Below are 9,726 nucleotides of genomic sequence, written 5' to 3' on the forward strand. Positions count from 1 at the left end.
TCCTTTGTGTCCCTCTGACCCAATTAGTATAGATCTCAAGGTATGTCTGTTAAACATCCAAGAAGGTTAGTTCCACCATTCTGGCATTTTTAATTACTGTGTGTCATGCAGATAAGTCTTGGGTAATGACCAGTAGGTCTCAAATAAAGCTTATCTAGAGATAACCTGAGGGAGAAGAATAGTAGGTAACAGGCCTTAATAAGGGAGATGTGGATAAAAATTAGGTTAGTCTAAGGGAGGGGGGAGGGAAGGGTATATGAGGAACCTAGGGGATAAGGAGAAAGAATAAGCTCAACAGAGGTAGGATCATAGGAGCAAGGGTATTAGTAAGGAAGAAAGGGGGGGAAGTGGGGGCACCTTAAGTGGGAAAACCATGATAGAGGGGTGAGACGATACAAGAGAGAAACAATGCCTAGCTAGTCACAAAAACCAGAGGGAACCATATTATTCCTACAATCTACAGACCAAGAAAAAGAATGCTTTTTAAGCAGTTACTATCGTCTAAGCATATACATGTTGGGGCATGGAGACATGGGAAAGAGGATATTCAGTGAATAGAGATGAATGTTTAATAGGTTCACAAATCCATAATCTATCACTATAAAAACTGATTCCGAGGAAAAAAGCTATGAGCTCCACTCTAGCTAATTGGCTGAGAAAATGCAGTCTCCATGTGCCATTCAAATCTTCTTCATTAAGGCAGAAAGTTGATTTGTATAACACCTCTCTTGTTGATTATTTAAAGCAAGGAATACTTACTATACAATGAGGATGCGTTTTTATCATGATACCTATGGTATTGCACTTCTGTGGCTTATATCAAAAAGTGTATTGCTTCATACCTAGGAAGAAACTGTCAGTATGGCTTCCCGCAAAGACATAAACATATTTTATATTCATCTTCCTATGGAGGCAAATATGTATTCATAATAAATGCCACAGAATGAAACTGAGACCAGAGATGTGAACACTTGGGATCTAATACTATCTCTAGATTTAAAATCTGAATTTAAAAAATGGAGCATTTTTCATAATTAGGCAGCAGTGAAATTAAACAATATATTTAATTTAAAAAAAATCACCTTTATTCCCCTACATGTTTTCATCTCAGCCTTTATTATGAAATATAACATAAAGTTTATTTTTCAACTATTTGGAATTCATTCTTAAATTTTATGATGTGGTGCTGACATCATAGCATGGAACCAGCATCATGACATGTGGTAGTTAGTCAAGGATACTAGGGAGGCTGAGGTTTTCAGGAATGCTTGAGCCCAGGAGTTTAAGGTTAACCTGGGCCATATAATGAGATCTCGTTTAAAAAAATAAAATAAAATGATAAAGGACTTTCTAAGATTTTTTTGCTTCTATAAATTTAGTTTTTACAAGTAGGTATAAAAACTATGCAGAAGAATAATAATGATTTATAATGATTTCATTAATGATTAATTTAAGCAAACATTAGATATTTAAAAGACACTAAAAGTCAGACATAATTTCACAAATTAAACTACTGACAACAGACATAATCTCACAAATAATTTTTTTAATTTTCCAGAACTTTTAACATAGTGGAAATATCACTTAACATGTTTCATAAAAGACCATGAAGACAGAAAAAGACACAAGAAGCAAAATTTGAATGAACTTTAAAGAAAACCGACTACATAATTAGACACTGTAAAATCTCAAATTCAAACACAAAACCATGGAATTGCTTAGGATAGCTTGAAAAGGGAAAGCATGACCATCAGCACTGACATTTCACTTCCCATTACATCTTATTGCAGCATGAAGCTTAATACTATAGAACCTGGAGACCAGCCCACTGGTTTTATTTATGGCTCCATCAATTCAAACTGCATGTCAGTTTCTCATCGTACAATGGGAACTTGAGAGGACTTGCCCCATGCAGGAGATGTAACAAATATCTGATCTGTACAGTACTGCCACATAATAAATATTGCTTTTAATTATTAATTTAACTGTCATTTTCTCTAGTTACAGTTGGAAATCGTTTTCTAATAAAAGAATGTTACCTACATTTATGCATGGAGGGATGGAGGAAGCTTTTTAAACTTTAGATATTATATGCTTCACGTATATAATATATATATTTGTCACGTTACAGCATTCTATGGATACAGTCATTTACATAGATTTATCCACTTACTTCCACTGTAATTAAAGAAAGTTCCTTTTTGAATTTTGTTTGTATATTGTTTTGTTTCTTTTGTTCTGTGACAGAATCTTGCTATGTAGCCCAGGCAACTTCCAACTCTCAATCATCTTGCCTCATCCTCCTGAGCACTAGGATTACAAATGTGTATGCCCATGCCAGCAAAGAAGTTCTCATTTTAATGGGCATTTTTCTCAAAGTGCTCTGAAACTCCTCCCCACACACACACCGTCTCCCCACCTTTGTAAGTAAATAGAAATTAGGCATATTGAACTGTACTACACTCCTGGGGCCCCTATGTCAAGAAAAGAGAGAGACATCAAAATAATCTCTCTCTCCCTGTCCTCCTCTTCCCTCTTACTTTCTCTCTGATATAGTAAGATGATAGCTTTCTGTTTCTGCAGGATGGGAAGAGAACCTGCATCAAAACTCTACCATGCTGGAACTTTAGTCTTTGAATTCTAAGTTCCATTCTGTTGCTGTGATAAAACACTCTAACCAAAAGCAACTTGGGAAAGAATGGGTTTATTTAGCTTACATTTCTAGGTTACAATCCATCATTGAGAGAAGTCAGGCTAGGAATTCATGGCAGGATCTGAATTCAAGAACTGTAGAGGAATGTTGCTTGCTGGCTGGCTCTCTGGTTCATTCAGGTTCTTGCTTAGCCATGTGGGGCCACCTACTTAAGAATGCTTCTACCCACAATGGGATGGATTCTCCTGCATAATTAATAATCAAGATAATCCCCCACAGACATGTGTACAGGTTTATCTGATCTAGGCATTCCCTTGGTTGTGTCTCTCCTCTTAAATGTCTCTAGGCTTTGTCAAATTGACAATCAAAGCTAACTAGGACCCTTGGTATTCCTGTTTTAGAACTTGAAAATTTTATTTCTGTTGGCCAAGCCACCCAGTCTATGATATTTCACATATGCATTCTTGGTGTGCAGTCTTAATGATAAAACTTTTTTTGAAAAATTGCCATGATTTAATTCATATTTGCTTTAATATCTTTGAAGAATTCTTGTGTAATGTTGTAGTTAAGATTAAGACAAATTATTCAAGACACAGTTCACTGACAGTTTTCACGCCATTTAAAGTTAAGTAACACCTTCACAGATGCTTCTTGGTATTTTCTTTACCTGTAAAGTTTAAAATGATTTATGCAGTTGGATCAACCTTTTGCATTAGCAATATGGGAGTTCTTAAAAATTTAAAGTGCTCTAAGGCAATGGTAATGAAAGGTCAGGAGGAACAGAAAAAGTGCTGGTGTGGTATCTACACATTTATGACTCGTGAAAAAACTCATCTACTTCATTGAACTCTTTTTTCCCCAACTTTCTTAAACATGAAGCATACTACTCCAAATTTATAATGCAAAATTAACAGCCATTGTATATTTGATTTCGGTGAAGATTCTTTAAACAATGCTCAGCAACTCGAGTCTGTAAGAGTGGACTTTTGTTGACAGGATTTGTGTAGAGGTAAGGACATACATACCTGGAGAGAAAAATGGTTTTATCTAAGTATTTGGTCTATTTAAAGGTATAAGTTCTTTGATTCTTTTCTGTTCATTTTATTGAAATATACCTCCTTGACAGGGGATTCAAGGGCTTTTATACAACATTGGGTCTTAGTTTTTTCCTACAATAATCTTCTCTTCACTTATTCTAACAATAATTGTTCACCAACCTGGAGGGGTGATGATGAGAGCTAGCAAGAATTAGCATGGCATACCACTTCGTGCTGGGCTGAGTCATGTCTTGGTCAAATGGGTTCATCTGGGTAGTCATTACCTGCTAACCAATTTTTCTTCTTTTTTCACCAGAAACTTATCATTATAAAATATGGTATTTTGTTTAAATCACAAGTTGTTCTTTCTAAGCAAATTGTTGCATTTGATTGTAGAAGAGGAAAAAGCACAGAACTAAAAATCATAGGAAAATGTTCACCTTTTGTGAAATCAACTTGTTTCAAAGACCAAAGGGTATTGAAAATCAGGTTCCTGTTAGTGAGCACTTTTGCACCTTCAAAGTGGAATTTATTTTCAACTTTCTCTCATAACTTTGATCCAAAAGGGATTTTACAACAAATTATAAAGTAAGGTCAGTTACACAGGTTGATATGATAGGGAGAACTCTATTAAAAAAACGTGTAAAACATTGAAGCATAAGTGATTGTGTAATATTAACATCACTAAATCATTAGAGTAAATGTATTTATAAATATAAATTCCTATACATGATGATATCTATATCTACATCTATATCTACATCTATATCTACATCTACATCTACATCTGTATCTGTATCTATATCTATATCTATATCATCTATCTATATCTATCTCTCTCTCATATAGTCTTTCAACCTAATTCCAGCTTCAAGTTTCTTAATTATGTCCAGCATATAACATACTTATTAAGATAACTACAAATGGTTTTAATTTTATATTAATTACTCATTTATTCTTTGTATTAAATAAAAGAAATACTAGCATGAATATCAGTTGAAAAACAAATCTGTAAGATCACATGAAAATTTTGGTACTCTTCTACAGAATAAAGAGATTAAAAATTTAAAATGGTCAAATTATGCATCTATCAAGACAAAAGATGTTCTTTGTCAAATATAAAGTGAGAAAGTAATACATTTAAATACTACACAATTTGTGCTGAAAGTGTTTTTTTTAACATACATACAAGCATACATGTAATGTGTGTTGGACTGAAACTCACACATCTTATTTGGGAAAAGAGTAAAATGTCAACACTGAAAGCCATAATTTTTTTTTGGTCTTTTTGAGACAGGGTCTCCCTGTAGCTTCAGCTGCCTGGAACTCGCTCTGTAGTTTGCTCTGCAGGCTGGCCTCGAACTCACAGAGATCCTCCCAAGTGCCTCCCAAGTGCTGGGATTAAAGGCATGTGCCCCCACGCCTGGCAGCCATAAATTTTATATTAGACTATTATGACCAGAAAACATGGATTTGGACGGTGAAACTGGAGACTTAAAGTAATTGCAGCATTTATATCCCATTGCATTAATGTCTCACACAATGGTATTTGAATACCTTTATTTGATCTCTAGTTTTCATTTATAGAGAAACTCCCATGTGAATTAGGTTGGTATATAAATTTTGTCAAGGAAGTTAGAAAAGTATATGTTCTTGAATATGGCTAACACGCAGAATAGGTTGTAAATCCAGTTTCTTACAGAGCCAGGGAATAACTGACAAAGAGAAATAAAAACCAATGAGGAAGGCGGACTTTGGCAAACTCAAGATAGCATGCCTGTCTTAATCACAGCTCACTTTGTTTTTCAACTCTGGCTAGTTGTTTCTTCACAGCAACTTAGAACTGTTGTGTTCAAAGTACTCTGGTTTTACATGTGTAATTGTTATGTATTCATATGTACTCAGTTAATGGCTACTCAGCATCCATCCATCCATCCATCCTCCCTTTTCTCCTAGTAGAACTCTAGCATTCATTCAGCCATCTTCCTCTTTCTACCCATTCACCAGGGCACATTATTTTCCAAGCACCTGAGGAGAAAATGACTTGCTCACAATCTAAATGATTTTGATTAGCCTAAAGACTAATCATTTTCATCTAGAAATCAAATAACTTTTGAAATACCCTGGAGTAATTACTGATGGAGCTGTCCCTTTGTGTGAACTCAGCTACCTAACTTTAAACAATAGGACCTTGGCACATTGAGTGCACATGTACACATGCGCGTGCGCGTGCGCACACACAGACAAATGTAAAAAATGATGTTTTAAAACTTAGAGAATGGGGCTGGAGAGATGGCTCAGCGGTTAAGAACACTGACTGTTCTTGCACAAGACCCGGGTTGGAATCCCAGCACTCATATGGCAGCTAACAACTGTCCATAACTTCAGTTCCAGAAGATCCAATAGCCTCTTCTGTCCTCCATGGTCATTGCACTACATGGGTGCACTGACCTACATGCAGGCAATACACGCATACACATAAAATAACAGCCTGGTCTACATAGTGAGTTCCAGGACAGCTGGGGCTACAGGGAGATCCTGTCTCAAAAATACAAAAAAAAAAAAACCTTAGAGAACAACTATGGTAAGCAGCACAAAGCTTGTCTATCTTCAATCCACTCCACAATTTGTGCACCTCTTAATTTGCATAATTTGTAACTGTTGCTTTATATAAAAAGAGGATTTATGCCTGTAAAATTATAGAACTTTCCCTGGCTTTAGTCAGAGAGGGAGATACACAATGACTGCAAATGACTAGAAAGCGATCACCTCTAATGTTGAAGGTGAAGATAACAGTCCATGAGGCAAATATGCATAGCCTATAAAAGAGGAACAAGATGGGTTTCTGAGATGCCTCAGTGGGTAAAGGCACCTGCAGCCAAACCTGATGTTCTATCCACAGCACCCATATGGTAGAAGAAGAGAACCAATTCCCACTAGTTGTTTTCTGACTTCTTTATATACACTGTGGCATCTGCATCCACACACATACACACAGGAAAAATAATAAACAGACATTTAAAAATAGGAGAAAGGCAAGGAAATAGTCTCCTTGAGCATCTCCAAAGGAAAACGGCTCTTTTTCATGTCTTCATTTTAGGCTAGAGTAATGTGTGTCAGATTCCTAGCCTCTAGAACTAAAAGCTAAAAGGTGTATATTGTAAGCTACCAGGTTTGTGTTCATTTGTAACAACAGCCATAGAAAACTAATGTAATAATTTTTTAAAGCTTTTAATCAGAAAAAGGAGAAAATCTGAGAAAATGCTGACTGGTTCAAATGCTGTAAAACTTGGACAAATAGAAACATTTATTCAAAAGCATTTTGTGTGCATATGAATTCAAATTGTAAAAGTGGCACATCAAGTCCACTCACATCAATGCCATAATATCATCTACCAGGTACCTATGTTCCTTTAAGTCAAATTTGCATGTTAAAGATGTTTGGAAAATAATTGTATACTACCCTCTGCCATGTCAGGCACTTGTCTGGTCACTAAATACTCTTAAGTTTATAAAATTTTCACTAAATTAGTCAAACTCAAATAAACTTATCATGACTTGGTAAAACACTATAATAAACTAGACAAACTTCAGTCTGTCCCACTTCTGCTTTAGCTACTGACTTATCAAAAACAGAAAGTCATTACTTTACAACTATTGCTTTGAGGATCCCATCTCAGTTTGACAAAGGGAGTATTTTTTTGCAGACTGAAGGAGCAAACGAGGAGACTCCAACAAAATTCTCTGATTAACATGCCCAATTTACAAAATATTTTACCAGATCAAATTGTTATGAAATCTTAAATGGAATGAAAAAGATATTCATTGTTTCCTATCCTGAATTACATTTCAGGCCTTACAGAGAGCTCTTCAAATGGAAAGAAAAGCTGGTTACATATATGTCATTCATGATGGTTCTAAGGTGGTGCTAATTTGGAGCAGCATCACAGAATAATATATTCTATTTTATTATTTTTATTGTTACTTGCAAAATAATAAGTATTTATTGTAGACATATAAAAATACCATAACAGCATAGAAAAAAGTTAAAAGTCACTTGAAATCTCACCGTTAAGTGTGCCGTTAATGTTTTTCCTGCTGTATAAAAACATGTGTATAGATTGCATAAGATTAACGCCCATTTAATTTCTGATGTCTATTTCTTTTTATAATTTCAAATAATACTGAAAATATTTAATTCTATGCAATCTGTCAATTTAACATTGTTATAGCCTATTTATATGTTAGCATGTATCTTTGAAAATGGTATGTAATGACCTTTATCAATTCTGTATCAATGTAAAATATTGTTTTTCTAATGTATTTAATCTGCATTTTTACTAAGTCACCTGAACTTTATTTCAAAATGATTTGTGGTCTATATGTACTGTATTTTAATAAATAATATGTTCCCAAAAAAGTGTGTATATCAGAAATTTTATAAAATTGACACCACGCTATTCATTTAATTCTTGTTTTACTTTTATCATATGTTATTAAAGGTTCTTAGAGTGGTATATAGTTTTTTATTTAAAATATAATACTTTTTATCCTCCCTAATTAAGAATTTTGTTTTTATTTCTATTGTTTTCAAGAACTAGTAATTTACATATTAATTTTACATTTTGCAGTTTTTCAATGATCATATCTATTAATTCTACTGTTTGTGATTTTATAATTATCAACATTGTTGCTTTTTTTCCCTTTCTTAAGGTATACTTTGTCAAAATCATTTGAGTACAAAAGATACATCATTATTTTACTTCAAATGATGTTTTAAATTTTCCTATATGAATAGCTTTGACAGTTTTTCAGGATAATATGTGTTTTTTTTTAATTTTTTGTATTTTATTTAATTTAATTAATATGAAAGACTTATTTTTCCAGAATATAAGATATATTCAAATTATTTGGTTTTAAATTCTAAAATTTACCTGTGGTCATTTCCTTTATATATTCACTTCCTCATTGCCAGCTTCCTCTGGGACAAATGGAAATACATGTAGAATTCTGTATTATTATTACCTTTATAATTTTCCATTTTAACATGTATAACAAGACTTACAATAGAGTTCAGTTCACAATAATTCACAATCATTATTGCTCCATTAATGGATATATAGTCCTTTTGTTGAAATATAATAGTTTTCTACTTCTAGGTATGAAAGTGTAGTAGTTGAAAGCTCAAATAACTTTGGTTTGAATCCTAGTTCTACAAATAGCTTAGACAAGTTAATTACTTTATTATTTCCTCAGATTCCTTTGCTCTAAAAAGGAACGAACATATTAAATACCCTTCAGTGCTCTTGTGAGGATTTCAGGGGTGGCTTAAATGACAGGTTCTGAGAGGTAATATTCCAGTTAGAATCCAATTTTTATAAATTTGCAATTTCCTTTGGTTTCTATTCCAGTTATGGCTATTATTTCCAAATACATGAAGATTTTAATATTAGAATTAATGTTATAGTCGAAGAACATAGTATACATAAATTGGTTTCAGTTAAATGGTGCTAAAATATCCGCCTTTTTTTAGATTTCTCAATTTCTTTTAATAAATTCAATATGCTTCATATATTGGAAAGCTATATTAGCACACACATATTTTTAGGATCATAGACTAATAACATTTTTACTTTAATAATTATCTATTTAAAAAGTTTTAGACTTCAGCACTTGGGAGGTAGAAGAGGTAGGTGAATGTCCATGAGGTGGAGGCAAGCCTGGTCTACATAGCAAGTTCCAGGCCAGCTGGGACTACAGGGAGACCCAAGCACACATACACAAAGCCTCAGGCTTTCAAACTAATGCAACATTGTTTCTCCATAATGAGTAAATTTTATTTTGAGATTTGCATGTCAAGATAATTGGGAAATAACTGTTTGCATACTACCTGTGCCACATCAGGATTTTTTAATAGAATCTCCAAAATGAGTTGCATTTAAGCATCCAATAAGGGAAATTAACCATAACAGAAGCCAGCTGAAGGTGGAGAATGGTGATATTTAACAATCAGGAGAAGAAATTTTCAGTAAAGAG

This window comes from Nannospalax galili, unplaced genomic scaffold, assembly GCF_000622305.1.
Source record: "Nannospalax galili isolate Female #2095 unplaced genomic scaffold, S.galili_v1.0 scaffold281, whole genome shotgun sequence".
In the NCBI taxonomy this organism is placed as follows: Eukaryota; Metazoa; Chordata; class Mammalia; order Rodentia; family Spalacidae; genus Nannospalax; species Nannospalax galili.